Here is a 10805-nt window from a genome sequence, read left to right on the forward strand (position 1 = left end):
ATAAAACCAAAGGATAATAGGCTGAGACCCAAACAACCTTGGCTCTAATCCCAGATCAGCTACTGAGAGATAGTGTGAGCTTGGATAAATCATTTCAGCTCTCAGAATTTCTCTTTCTTCATCTACAGAAGAAGTGCACTGAAACAATTTTTAAGATCTCTTCTAGCTTGAACATTTCATAATATACAAAAAAAATTCTCAAACTCTCTCTGGCTTCTCACTGCTTAAACATAGTCAAACGTCCTATTTGCCACATAATAAGATCTTCTCCATTTGAATCACAACTTCCATGCATAGCAAAATAGCCTGCTATTCCCCTTACATGGACCCTTGTTCCAAACAAAAGTAATAGCAACAACAACGAAGATTGATAATATCTGATTTTGGATGTCAACCCCGGTGTGGATGTGGAGAAATCAACACATTCACTGTTAGTGAGAGGATAAATTGATATAACTTTTTTACGAGATAATTTGGCTATAATGCTTACTTCAGTGTTATTTGTAATATATAAATATGTGTGTGTGTGTGCATAAAACTATATATCACCTAAACATCCAGGAATAGGAGACTGGTTGAATAAATTATAGTGCATTCATATAGTGGATTCTTCTGGAGCCATTGAGAAGAATGAAGTAACTGTAGATGTCCTTACGTGGAAAGATATCCAGGTGACATTCTTAAAAAAAAAAAACAAAAAAACAATGTAGAGTGTGACATTTATTCATTCAGTTGAGTACCTTCTATATACCAAGCTCCGTGGTATGCACTAGATTTACAATGATGTGTGTCAAGGCAGGAAATAGGTGATCCCTGACTCATGAAGCTCACAGATCTGTGTGTGTGTGCATAACTAGGTATGCGTGGACATAAAGATTTTTGTTTCTACAGAAAACTGTTCCTGTTAGAGAGGAGGATGGGATGGAGGGAGACCATCACTTTTTACTTCATACACTTTGGTGAGACTTAACTTATATGTTTTTAAAAAGTTAATTATTTATGTACCTCATTACCGTCTTTCCATCCATGTAAACTTTGAAGTAGTGAGAAGATAAATTTCTTTGCAATTATTGACAGGCTGGCATACAGGCATGCCTTTTTGAATTTTCTGCTTCTTGTCCAAAATTATTCCACCTACTCAATGCCATACTGTTTTAAAAAATATGTTTTCTTCTTTTCTACATTTTCTAAACTTTCTGCAATTATCATATAGTAATGTTATAATGGGAGGGGGGCTAGAATTTATATGGGAGAAATCCACAACACACCATCTTTCTTTCCACAGAAACATAAAAACCTAGAGTCAAAAGATACTCTGGAAATCATTCAATCCTGTCCTTCTAGTAATCAACAAAGGTGGGTTTTTTGAAATTTATTTTGAATTTTATTTTCTTATTTATTTATTTAGGAAGATTAGCCCTGAACTAACATCAGCCACCAATCCCCTTCTTTTTGCTGAGGAAGATTGGCCCTGAGCTAACATCTGTGCCCATCTTCCTCTATTTTCTACATGGGATGCCTGTCAAATCATGGCTTGATAAGCAGTGTGTAGGTCAGCACCCGGGATCTGAACAGGTGAACCTGTGGCCATGGAAGCGGAGTGCAAGAACGTAACCACTATGCCACTGGGTTTGCCCCTCAACAAAGTTTTTGCACCATCTCTCACATCTTATTTTCACAGTAATTAAAAGGCTGATGTGTTAAAATTAAAAACTTCTGCTCTGCAAAGATAGCGCTAAGAAACTGAAGAGAAAAGCTACAGGCTGGGAGAAAATCCTTGCAAATTACATATCTGTTAAAGGACTAGTACCCAAAATATACAAAGAACTCTTAAAACTCAACAGTAAGAAAGCAACAACCCAATTAAAAAATGAGCAAAAGATCTGGACACTTCACAAAAGAAGATATACAGATGCAAATAAGTATACGAAAAGATGCTCAACATCATATGTATTAGGGAATTTCAAATTATAATAGTGAGATACCACTACACACCTATTATGGCCAAAATCCAAAATACTAACACTAAATGCTGGCGAGGATGTGGAGCAATGGGAAATCTCATTCATTGCCAGTGGGAATGCAAAATAGTACAGCCACTTTGGAAGACAATTTGACAGTTCCTTATAAAACTAAACCTACTTTTACCATATGATTTAGCAGTTGCATTCCTTGGTATTTACTCAAAGCAACTGAAAACTTAAGTCCACACACACACAAAAACCTGCACATGGATGTTTATAACAACTTTATTCATAATTGCCAAAACCTGGAAGCAACCAAGATGTCCTTCAATAGGTGAATGGATAAACAAACTCTGGTATCCACATAATGGAATATTATTCAGTGTTATAAAGAAATGAGCTATCAAGCTATGAAAAGATGTGGAGTAATCTTAAATGCATGTTACTAAGTGAAAGAAACCAACCTGAAAGGCTACGTACATACTGTAGGATTTCAACTATGTGACAGTCTGGAAAAGGCAAAACTATGGAGACAGTGAAAAGATCAGGGGTTTCAGTGGGGGAGGGATAAATAGGTGGAACACAGGGAATTTTTAGAGCAGTGAAACTATTCTGTATGACACCATAGTGATGGATATATGTCATTATAAGTTTGTCAAAAGCCATAGAATGCACAACATGAAGAATGAACCCTAATATAACTATGGACTTTTATTAATAATAATGTATCAATATTGGTTTGTCAGTTGTAACAAACATACCAGCTAATGCACAATGTTAACAATAGGGGGAACTAGGGGGCAAGGAGGACTGGGGGAGGGAGTATATGGAAACTGTACTTTCTGTCCATTTTTCTTAAGCCTAAGGATGCTCTAAAAAAAACCCCAATTAATTTTTTAAAAAGTTGACATTTTAAATACACTTGAAATGCTAGATATTCTTTCTATTGCTTTTAGCTTTTTTAAAAAATTCAGTGTCGTTTTAGCTGTTTGCATTTTAACTTTTACAATGGAAGGTGGTGGGTTAAATTACAAGAAGCAACATAGTTGATACAAGTAACTACAAAAAGAACATGGATTGTGTAAACATAAACCCAAACAATGGTTTTATCAAAGTATTCTCACTCTACTCTGAATGGAGTCCGAGATACAAGCACTCTTTGGTTGTTCAGATTTGCAAGATGAATCGTGGCACAAAAAAGGAAAACTTAGTAATAATTCTTTCACTGAACTTGTCTATCGTGGTGTGTCTCCAAGCTCTTTCCAAGGGTAACCTTACCCAAAGCCCCTGCTAAGGGGGCGACCTAGGCTGTCACATTTTCACATTGCAACACCACTCATCCCGGCCTCGCCACAGCTAATTGGACCATCATCAGGCACCAGACCATTCCTGGAGAAAAACCGAAGATAGAGTCAGTGTCATGAGGAAAGAGTTAAAGCTGGGACTACGAAAGGTCATGCCAAACTAAAATTATAAGGAGGCAGAACCCATAAATAAGCAGAAGCTAAGAGAAATTTCTTCACTATATTCATCATTCCACAAATATATTTTGAGCACTAGTTACGTGCCAGGCACTGAATTAAACACTAGGTGAATAAAGCAGAATGCCTCTTGCCTTCATGGAATCACAGCTAAAGGAGAAAAAAACAGAGAATGAATAAGCAAACAAAATATTTATAAAATGTGATAAATGCACAGGAGAAGTTAACATACTATAGTGTTATAGAATAACAGAGAGGACCTACTTAGGCTAGTCAAGAGGAAATGAAGTTTAAACCAAGACCTGAAAGAGTAGACCAAGGAAAGTGTGGAATGAAGGGGAGCTGGAATAAATAGCATGTGTGAAAACCCTGAGAGGAGAAAGAGCTTGGTCTTTCCTGAAAGGAAGCCAATGTGGCTGGAGCATATTTGGTAAAGGAGATAGTGGTCCAAGATGAGTTTGAAGAAGCTGGCAGGAGCCAGATTATGCAGCACTATGTGAGTAAGTGCAATAGGAAGTCATTGAAAATTTTCACATATTTAAAATTAGTATCTAGAAACAGAATAGATGTTAGGGGTTGATGATGGAAATGGAACAGGTAAGGAATGGGAGTTGCTTGGACTAGGGTATTGCAGAAGAAATAGAGAACAGTGAACACACATTCAACATATATTTTGAACCCAGTTTACCAAGGACTTAGTGATGGACTGAAAGTAGGGAGTTAAGAGGGCAATTGATGGATGTTGGTGCCATTTACTGAGTTGGGGAATACTGAGAGAATAACAGATTTTTTTTTTCTTTGAGGAAGATTAGCCCTGAGCTAACGTCTGCCAATCCTCCTCTTTTTGCTGAGGAAGACTGGCCCTGAACTAACATCCATGCCCATCTTCCTCTACTTTATATGTGGGACGCCTACCACAGCATGACTTGCCATGCGGTGCCATGTCCGCACCCGGGATCCGGACTGGCGAACCCTGGGCCGCCAAAGCGGAACATGCGCACTTAACCACTGCGCCACCAGGCCGGTCCGGAGTAACAGATTTTAAGAGTGTATCAGTTAGGAATCAATCAGAGAAACAGAACCATGATAAGTATTATGGAATAAGGAGTATATTATAGGAATAAGAATTTATATGATAGGAGAAGCTGAGGAAGCAATGATCCAAAAGGAAGAGTTGCAGAATGAGAGCTGAGTCACTAACCAGCCTTCCTGAACGCTGGCTGAACAAAGGAGACCTTGCAGGGGAATCTGGGAGTTGCTCAAGTGGGACCTTGAAGGAGAACTAGCAGAGAGCTATATGAAAGGCTGTTCTGTGGCTGGTGGCAGGCCTCGAGTCACTGTTGGTTAGCAGGGTTGACAGTTGGGAAAAAGAGCTAGATACAGACCAAGGGAGAGAGACCAAGCTAAAACCCACCAGCACCTCTGCTGTTTTTAACTACATTTAACCAAGTTCATAAATTGCATTTTGTTATGTTTATTCAGTTTCTTTTAGTCTGGAACCAAACTATCCAATACCATAGCCACTAGCCACACATGGCTACCAAACTTTAATTAAAATTGAGTAAAATCTAAAATTCTGTTCCTCAGTCACATTAGCCTCCTGTCAAGTACTCAAGAGCCACATGTGGTTATTATAGTATTAGACAGCACTGGTACAGAACATTTCCATCATTATAGAAAGTTCTATTAGACAGCAATAATCTAGAGACGTCCACTTGCATTTTCAATTATCTTGTTATAAAAGTGTTATTAAAGTCATGTGAATGGATACAATCACTGAGGTAGAAGAGTAGGAAGACAGCAAGGAGGAAGTCCAAGGACTGAGCCCCGGCAAAGTTCAATTGATAGAGAATGAGTAAAGGAGAAGCCTGTAAAGAGTATGAGATGGAACAGCCAGAGTGGTAAGAGAAAAACCAAGAGAGCGTGATGTTTCAGAAAAGACAGAAGGGTATTTAAGGAGGAGGGGATCAACTATATTGAATGAGTGCGGTTAAGAGCTTGGGGTAAGACTAGAACAGAAAAGCGATCTTCAGAGCAATTTCAAGAGCAACATGAGGGCAGTAGTCAGATTAAAATGGGGTAAAGGGCCAATGAGAGGTGAGGTGGAGGCAGCATATGTGGACTGCTTTTCAAGACCTTTGGGAAACGGCCCAGAGAGATGAGGGGTTTCTTGAGGGAGATGTGTGTTCAAGACAGGCATTTTTTAATCTTGTTTTGGTTTTGTTTTGGTTTTTGAAATGGGAGAAGCATATTTCTATACCTGTGGATAAAATCCAATGGCAAGAAAAAGGTTGAGGATGCAGGAGAGAGAGGAATTGAACAAAGGAGTATAGTTTTTGAGAAGGCAAGAGTGAAAAGAATAGATGTAAATAGTAGAGAGGGTGGGAATAGGCCAATGGAAAGCAGGAGGGAAATAGAGCAAATATTCAGATGGGCAAAGATAGTCTGAGAAAGACCACACACAGCAAGAGAGGAGACACAAAGTTATCAGGCCCTTGAGCCTCCTGGGTTCTGTTGTCTCCCCAGGTCCAGTTCTTGTGAGTGCTGACTGGACAATCATTCCATCACTGACTCTCAGATTCCTCAGTCCCTCCTTAATGCCCACCCACCTCCTACGTATCCTTAAAGTAACACACTCTTTATTTGGCTAAAATGAGTTCCTTGATCTAGCATAAAATGGTCCAATTGGAACATACCCATTTAAGATTTAACCATTTATATGAATCAAATGCATTTTTTGTCTATTTCTTCATCATAGCCAATCAAAGCTGACATAATTGTCTAGTTCTTCTCTTGTGTATATGCTTAGTGATTAGTGAAGTGGTTAAAAGGCCAGCAAGAAAAGTGAAGAAATAGAAGTCCTAGATAAGTGGATCACAGAATCTTCCAAAAAGAGAAAGATAATCATATAGATTATCAGACTACAAATTTGTGTATCTTCAGTCCTGTTTTTATTTTAAATATTTTTTATTATAAAAGATAATATATTCCCCTAATAAAAATTCAAGCATTTGTGCCAGCTTGGTGGTGTGGTGATTGAATTCGTGTGCTCCACTTTGGCAGCCTGGGGTTTGCAGGTTAGGATCCCTAATGTGGACCTGGCACCACTTGTCAGGGCACACTGTGGTAGCATCCTACATAAAGTAGAGGAAGATTGGTACAGATGTTAGCTAAGGGCCAAACTCCCTCACACACACACACACACAAATAAAATAAAATTCAAGGCGCTAGCCCCATGGCCAACTGGTTAAGTTCACACATTCCACTTCAGCAGCCCACTTTCATGGATTTGGATCCTGGGCACGGATCTAGCACCACTCATCAAGCCATGCTGAGGCGGCATCTCACAAAGCAGAGCCAGAAGGAGCTACAACTAGAATATACAACTACGTACTGGGGCACTTTGGGGAGAAAAGAAAAAAAATAAATAAAATTCAAACATTATATAAACATATAAAATAGAAGTAAAAATGTCCTATAACCTCATCAACAGAGATGAATACAATTGGTATATAATTTCTCTGATTTTTATCTCTCCAAATACTAATATTATATTCATATATTTGACAATAATGGTTTTATATCATATATATAAAATCTTATTAATATAACTTGTTTTTTCCACTTCATATGTATATTTTGGACACCTTTACCTATCTTTCACAATCATCATTAATTATTGCAATATTATACTGTTACAATAATAAGTATACTCTTACCCTTCAACTGACTGATAGAATTTCAAAATATAAAGCATATAGAATGGTTTTTGTACTACAGGTAACATCTAAACTGCTTGTCCTATATTCAGATATGAAAAATATATCCAAATGACAGGCCTTGTTTGCATTACTGATGTATTTACTCTGATTAAAGATGATGGTAGAGGCTAGCCCAGTGGTGCAGTGGTTAATTGCGCACGTTCCACTTCAGTGGCCCAGGGTTCGCCCATTCGGATCCCAGGTGTGGAGGTGGAACTGCTTGGCAAGCCATGCTATGGCAGGTGTCCCACATATAAAGTAGAGGAAGACGGGTATGGATGTGAGCTCAGGGCCAGTCTTCCTCAACAAAAAGAGGAGGATTGGCAGCAGATGTTCCCTTGGAGCTAATCTTCCTCAAAAAAAAAAAAAAAAAAGATGATGGTAATATACACGACCACATGGTCATTGGTTGCACACAAGTTCAGGGATGCCTTGAATTCTTTTGAAGTCATCATTTGACAATCCAGTCTTCCACAGACTAAAAATGAAATATAATAGTGTAACAGCAGATTTTAGCCTAATTTCAAAGCCAAAGTCAAATTTCAGTGTAATATTTACAGCAAAATGTATATACTGCAGCCAAGGCTGCACTTAGAGGCAAATTTATAATCTTACCTGTTTCCACTTTGGAAAAATATAGAATAAAAGTAAATGAACTATGCATAACATTCCCATTAGAAATAAAGAACTATGAAATAAGATGAAGTAAATTAAAAAAAAAATAAATTTGAGGGAAAAACAGAGAAAATTAATTGAAAAATAACAGAAGAATGTAATTGATTTATATACCCCCCAAACTGTTTTTCTTTTTAAAGAACCAATAATGCAATCAAATTTCAGGCAGTCTACTTGGGGAAAGAGAGTGAAAACACAATTCAGAAAATTAAGAATGATAATAGAATGACCAATATTTTTTTTAATCATGAATATTTTATGTGCTTCTTCATAATGCCTGGATATAAATTTGGAAATATTAATAAAATAAAAAATTTTCTGGAAAATTTTCTGAAAAGAATCAGAAATTTCTGTTGTCAAAATTAAGTGAAGAAGAAAATCAAGACTAGCAACAATGGGAGAAATTGAAAAAGGGATTAAAGAATTAACTCCTCAAAGGGTTTTTGGCCTAGATAGTTTGAAGAGTGGATTCTTTCATGGAAAATATAATTACAATGCTATGTTAACTGTTACATAGAATAGAAAAAGATGGAAAGTTTCTTAGTTCATTTTGTAAAACAGCGTAAACTCTGATATAAAGCCTGACAAAGCACACTTACACACAAATTCAGACCCATTTCCATTATGAAAAGAAATGTAAAAATCCTAAATAAAATAAGTATTTTCAAGTTAAATTCTACAATTAGTTAAAAAAATAGAGTTTATCCCAAAAGACCTGATCTAATACATCACATGAATAAGTCAAAGGTAGGAAGCTATATAATCATGTAGATAGATGCTGAAAAGGCCTCTGATAAAAATAAAGTCTACTTTTGAGCTTTCTTTTTTTAAGATTTTATTTTTTCTTTTTCTCCCAAAGCCCCCTGGTACATAGTTGTGTATTTTTAGTTGTAGGTCCTTCTAATTGTGGCATGTGGGATGTCGCCTCAGCATGGCTTGATGAGCGGTGCCATGTCCACGCCCAGGATCCAAACTCGCAAAACCCTGGGCCTCCGAGGTAAAGCGTGTGAACTTAACCACTAGGCCACGGGGCCGGACCCTACTTTTGAGCTTTAATCATAGTAAACTAGAAATTGAATAAAACTTTCTTACAATAATAAAGAATACTTTTATGAAATCCAGGCAATATCACACTTAACACTGAAATTCTAGTGTTTCATTAAAGTAAGGAATACAAAAGGGAACCTATCCTTATTGCCATTGTTTAACAAGTTCTAGAAATTCTACCAATTAAAATGAGATGTGAAACAAATAAGAAACATACCTGTATAAGAGAAGATAAACGTATCATTATTGACAGACGATAAGGTTGTGTGCTAATAAGAAAGGTCAATAGAGCAGTCAAATAAAAAAGCAATCACCAACACCATTAGATTTCCTATATACCAGCAATACCTGGAAATAAAAATATGGTGAAAAAGATTTCTGAGTCACAAAAGTGATGATTTTACAGGTGCATGTGTGTATTCACACACATATACATATACAAACATATATAAAATACTTAGTCATCTTTAAAAGGAAGATGAAGATCATATATGAGGGAAATTACAAAACATATTGAATAATGTAAAAATAACACTTGTATAAATGGAGAGATACAGTATCACCCTGGATAAGGTTGACTGAATGTTGTAAAAATTGTCGATAGTTCCTAAATAGATTTAGGACAATAAACATCTGGAAATGAAGTTTAGCAATATAGGTCAAGGATTTTAAAATGATTATATTCTTTGATCCAGTAATAATTTCACCTCTAGGGCTTTATCCTAAGAAAAGAATCATAGACCCTGAAAAGGTTTACATAGACCTTGAAAAGTACAAAGGGATGCATATATAATAGCGTAATATACTTTACATAGAAAATAGAAAATATATTTTAATGCAATGCACCATTATTTATTGAGCACTTGCAATATGCCAGATCCTGTGTGCAACAATAGAGATACAGATGAACAAAATAGTCATTGTCCCTTCTCTCACAAAATCAAAATTCAGCTGAGCAGTTACACAACATGGTGATTAGTTTAGCAATAGGGGAAAGCATGTTCTTGGAGCCCTTAGGAAGAGTGACTTATCCAGATTCAGGGGTCAGAGAAGGCTTCCGGAGGAGGTGATGTCTGTACTGGGTTCTCAAGACTGAGTAGGCATTACCTAAGTAAAGAGATAAGGAAAGAGAATTCCAGGCTGAAGGAACAACATGTGCAAGGGCTCAGGGATAAGATAAACATAGTGCCTTCTAGAAATGAAGAGAAGATCATTGTGGTTAAAATGTAGAGGCAGGCAAAAGGCAATGCTGGGAAAGGAGAATTAATGGCAAGATGTAATTTTGGAAAAGCAATCTATAGCCAGATTACGAAGGCCTTATACATGATCTGGAGTTGAGGCTTTATACTTTTTGACCAGGACTCAAAGAAAGATATATTTCATAATGCCACAGTTTACAAATTTTATAGATATGTATACATGAACCATATCGCATGGCAAATGCTTTTACTGTGTACAAAGCACGCTTATATTTTCTACTTCATGTTAAATTTTACTTTTGTAAAATGCAGTCTGCTTCCTAATAAACTACACAAAGCCCTTGTGTGAATTAGAAATAAGCATCCTGGGCCAGGCCAGTGGCACAGTGGTTAAGTGCACACGTTCTGCTTCTCGGTGGCCCAGGGTTCGCCGGTTCAGATCCTGGGTGTGGACATGGCACAGCTTGGCAAAAGCCATGCTGTGGTAGGCATCCCACATATAAAGTAGAGAAAGATGGGCATGGATGTTAGCTCAGCGCCAGTCTTCCTCAGCAAAAAGAGGAGGATTGGCAGTACTTAGCTCAGGGCTAATCTTCCTCCAAAAAAAAAAAAAAAAAGAAAGAAAAAGAAAGAAGCATCCTCTCTGAATAGGTGTAGCTTGGGATTCCAGGCCTAGCC

This window comes from Equus przewalskii, chromosome 9, assembly GCF_037783145.1.
Source record: "Equus przewalskii isolate Varuska chromosome 9, EquPr2, whole genome shotgun sequence".
NCBI classification, from domain to species: Eukaryota; Metazoa; Chordata; class Mammalia; order Perissodactyla; family Equidae; genus Equus; species Equus przewalskii.